The sequence below is a fragment of the Sprattus sprattus genome, assembly GCF_963457725.1.
Source record: "Sprattus sprattus genome assembly, contig: scaffold_109, whole genome shotgun sequence".
NCBI lineage: Eukaryota > Metazoa > Chordata > Actinopteri > Clupeiformes > Clupeidae > Sprattus > Sprattus sprattus.
In genome coordinates this window covers 20,001-25,029 of record NW_027666728.1, presented here as the reverse complement: position 1 = coordinate 25,029, position 5,029 = coordinate 20,001, and positions in this window count along the sequence as shown.

Here is a 5,029-nt window from a genome sequence, read left to right as displayed (position 1 = left end):
AGGAGCAGGGGCTCTGACATCACAGCTTCAGAGGAGAGGACACTCTTTAACTCCTACACTTACATTTAGTAATTTAGCAGACGCTTTTATCCAAAGTGACGTACAAGTTTTGTACATGCATTTTACTTTTACGTAAACTGATGGCACACTGCACATCAGGAGCACTTAGGGGTTCAGTTACTTGCTCAAGAACGCTTCAACAGGCAATCAAACTAGCAACCTTCAGGTTACTGAACAACTTCTATACCTCCTGAACCTCCTGAACCACTGTCACCCCACCCTGCTACTCTGCTACTAAAGGTCTAGTTCTTCAGTTATATTTTGAAGTACCCAACTTGTGTGTGCCTTTTATTCCTGATAAATTAACTGAGTAATTGACAGAATGACTGAGCGATTTTATTGATGGATTTGATGTTTGGTTAGGTCAGAGGGAGAGAGTGTTTTGGTCGGTGGAATCAGCATGCTTGGGTGGGTGGAGCCGACCTTGTCAAGTGGTTGGGTAGGAGGGTGTGGTCAGAATGGCAAAGTGGTTGGGTGGGTGGGGTCAGGACCTCTGGGCAGTAGGGATGCAATAGTACTCCCCCTACGGTTCAATACCCACGTGTGTTTGGTACTCACCGTACGGTTCAATACGCACGTGATACACGGTATTACAATATGTCATTTTCTATCATTTCCAAAACCTGCTTAATATGATGCACATTCAGATCCACAAACCATTTCAGGAACCAATCAGAATGTCCCTGGAGCCTATCAGCACGCACTAGCTAGACAGAGTGAAACCTAAATGAAGAGACACAGTCTTAAAAGTCTTTCAAAGCCACTTTGTGGGAACATTTTGGATTCAGCGTTCAACATGGAAACAGTTCTAAATGATGTCTCAGGGGTGTCACCATGATGCCATTCCTTGGCTGTTTTCCCTAACCTTAACATTGCACCGTTACTACGGTGATACATACTGAACCCTAACACTGCAGCGTTACCATGGTGATACATACTGAACCCTAACACTGCACCGTTACCATGGTGATACATACTGAACCCTAATACTGCACCGTTACTACGTGATACATACTGAACCCTAACACTGCAGCGTTACTATGGTGATACATACTGAACCCTAACACTGCAGCGTTACTACGGTGATACATACTGAACCCTAACACTGCAGCGTTACCATGGTGATACATACTGAACCCTAACACTGAACCGTTACTATGAGTGAAAGCCTATGCTGTAATGAAAGCTTGTGCTGTCCTCCGGCAAAATCCTCGGATGCCCACGCTTGGTTCAAGTTAGCTTGTTCAGAATAACAGACTTGTGGAAGACGGCTTAGCGAAAGAATGTGTTTATTCAATCACATGCCACGATCAGCTCCATACAACACAAGCATGCTCAAGGCACGTCTGCATGTTGAGGAGTCGGTCTCCTTGCTTGTTCTTCTTCTCATTACAAAAAGGTTGTTGTTCTTATAGTATGGAATTAACATGTAAACAATACAGAAATGAAAGTAGGAAGTATGACCTAATTTGGTCTGACTCAATTAGGTCTCAATTAATTAAGTGTCTGTCTGGGGTCCTGGCAACCATTGATCTCCAGCTGTTCCTTCCTTCCTGACCCTGGACAATAGCTATTTGATGTCTCAGGGGCCAAATGGTTGGGGAACAGGCCTGCACCCGTCTGTGAGGCCTTAGATGCATATTGACAGAATGAACCTTGCTGTGATTGCATATGACTGAAATCTATGTAATCTAACAACCCCACCCTTTGATCATCAAATATTCTTACATCATGATCACAATAAAAAATGATAAACAAATAACAAAGAAAAATGTAAACAAGCACATACATCTCCATAGTGTAGTGGCTAATCATTAGTGTAGTGGTTATTCGTGGTGTTTGTTTTCTAATATGGGTACCAAGTCCCTTATCTTACAGATGAAAGCGAAAAACCTTCTTCGGGAAAATTCTTTCATGATTCTACGATTTATGTAGCAATCCTTACCCCTCGGCAAGCTGCAAGTGGCGACTAGGTACCATCCTTGTTATTCATATGCGATTAAATCTGTGATGTAGTATCGATGGGATCCTTCTTAATGTGGGCTATGTGTGGCGGTCTTGTAGTCATCCTGACAATAATATACATAGAAAATCTGATCACTGCATAAACGCTCAAAATGGGAACAATAAACATAAAGACATAATCGTCCGAATGATTCCAGAGTAGTCTCCCCATGAACCTACCCACCCCAACCAGGTTGCGTTTTCAAACGCTTTACATTTGTGTAAATGTCCTGTATGTATGTGGAAATATTCTTATGTAAGTACAGCACTCCTGCTCCAGTCCGGGGGTAAATGTGAAAGCAAAAAATCCCCTTAATTTGTTTGAGTCAAATTATTTCACAGTCCTGCTTTTGCACAGCGACCCATGCGTTCCACATGCTGTGAGTGGCGACTATATGCATCTCTGGTCCATCAGTTTCTGATGTCAGGCTTTGAATGTTGTGTCGTCACTGCTGTCCAACGGGTGAGGTCAATCTGGACAACGGTGATGGCTTGGTCAGTGCAGCGGTTCAATGGTTCCTGCGTTCCAGTTCCCCTCATGCTGCACCTTGGACTTGTTCTGAAATACAAACAGAGAAAACAGCGGCAGTATCACATATTCCAAGAATGTGGCATCTCATTCATATGACCAGAACAAACAAACTTAAAAAAAACACAACATTGAACATTTAAACTGCCTTAATACTAGGGATCTGACCTTTATCATTAACCCCTATCTCATAGTCATGTCCATACAAGTCATCATCTAAATTCCCATCCAATCATCATATCATTGCTAAAAGTAATGTTATGATTAACACAAAAGTGCATGACTTGAGGTTAGCCGTAATCATGTTTTTTCCTTGCACTCCACCAGAGAGGGTTGTTCTGGGGCCATGCATTATGTGCTGTGGGTGGCATCAGTTCTCCCTGTACAGTGACTGCAGCAGAACAAAGTGTACCTATTTTGAGTGGTCTTTCACACTTCAAAGTATGTTCCCCATCAAGTGGCTCTGGATACCTCCTTACCACTCTGGCTCTCTGGACTGCTCTCGTCAATGTTGTACCGTGCTGACTCTCGTCATTGCAAATATCCAGGTGGTTAAGGGCTCGTTTCTGATAATTATTGACCATGCTTTCATCATCTCTGTTGTTATAGTTAAAATGAGAAGCATGTCTGTCTCTGCCCTGAGATCTGCATTCTCTAGCCCAATGGCCATAATTCTTACACTTACGGCATACATCATGTGATTTTCTTCCCGACCTACATCTAGATGTCTCTATTTTCCTAGTTCTGATGCGTCTAGGGTCACCTTGATTACCAAATTTCTCATTTCTAAACATGCACTCTGGATCTGTGTGTGTGCCATGGATGCAGACCCTTCTGATCTTTTGTTCTGTGTCACGTTCCATTCGCCTTGCTACACTAATCAGCATCTCAAAGGTGAACGTTGTGTCTTCCCAGCCGGGTGTGGTCAACTTCACAATACTTCTGAGCTCAGGCACAGTATTATGCAAGAAATTTGCCTTCAAGGCACCGTTGTTATTGGTCATAACATTCTCCTCTGTCATCCCGCTCATGCCTGAATGTCTTAAAAATGCTTCAGCAAATCTTTGGGCAAAATCATCCACCGCTTCATTAGCCATCTGTCTACAACCAGATATTTTCCCCCAATCTGAAGTCGCATTGGTAGCCTCCTGAATCCACTCACGGACTGCCTTCCAGCCATTAACTAGGTTCTGTTGATCCTCTCCTAATCCAACATCAACATCTCGCTTCACCTTGTCAGCCTCAGTGTTGTTTAACACAGTGCATAAAAGTGAAACGCCGTCATATGGGTGCAACTGATAAATCTTTTGCAACCGGGTAATCTTGGACCAAATATCCATCCCTGCTTTACGCGGATGTTGCAGATCTTTCGACCATTCGTCAATATCTTGCGGCTTTGCAGATTTGTAAGAGTGCAGTACATTTCCACCAGTATATCTGGATGTTAAAGGTCTCAATTTGGCCAAGCCAATATTAACACCTGAGTCATTCATGTCCTTTGACCCACAATTAACAAATGGCATTGTTCCAAATGCCTTTGGTCTCTCCCTCTCCTTGGGAGGGGGGTGCGCACTTTGTTCTGTGAGATGTGATATCTCTTGGTCGTTTCTAGCCTGTCTTGCTTTCAATGTCTTCACATCATTTGCAAGTGCTAGAATAGTGTTGTCAACAGTCAGGCGCCATTCTAATGCAGTCTTTTCATGTTTCACTTTAGCCAATTCACCTTCAAGTGACGATACCTTATCTCTCTCAATCTTCAGAATTCTGTCTGATTCAATTTGTTCTTGTGCCCTCTGACGGCGCATTATGTGATCCAAAAGGACGAGAGAAAGTGAGATTTTGTCTTTTTCGCGCAAGAGTTTTTCAAAACTGCGCCTGATGTCATCAAGAGGCCATATCCCATTGTCGGGCAGAATATTATATTTGAGTCCGATTTTCCTCTCGGTCTCATTCATTTTAAAATGACCTTTCAAAAAACCTCTGATTGTCTCAATCATGGTAATCTCGTCAAAACCACGCACTGCCAAATCGCCCATCTCCATAATAGGGAAGCTGTTGGCCTGGCTAAAACTTCTCATGAACATCTTTGATTTTTAACAGCAAAACAAGCGCGTTTCGCTTCCAGCAATGTAATGCTCCCTCTTTAAAACTTCAAACGGATGTTACAAAAAATACATTTAACAAAGGTAGAACTATGCAACTGGACTTTTGACCAAATCTCTAATAAACCAAATAAACAGAAGTTCTTCACTTCAGCGAGCTCATAGGCTCTCGGACAACGGCCAGCTTGAACTACCAGTTTGAATTCCTTTGACGGCAATTCAAAAACACAACGCTATGAAAATTACTCTTGCAACTCACTAACTCACTTTTATCCACCCAATGGTTGCAATTAATACAGTTTACTCGGACAGCAAATCAAATGGCTCACTCTGA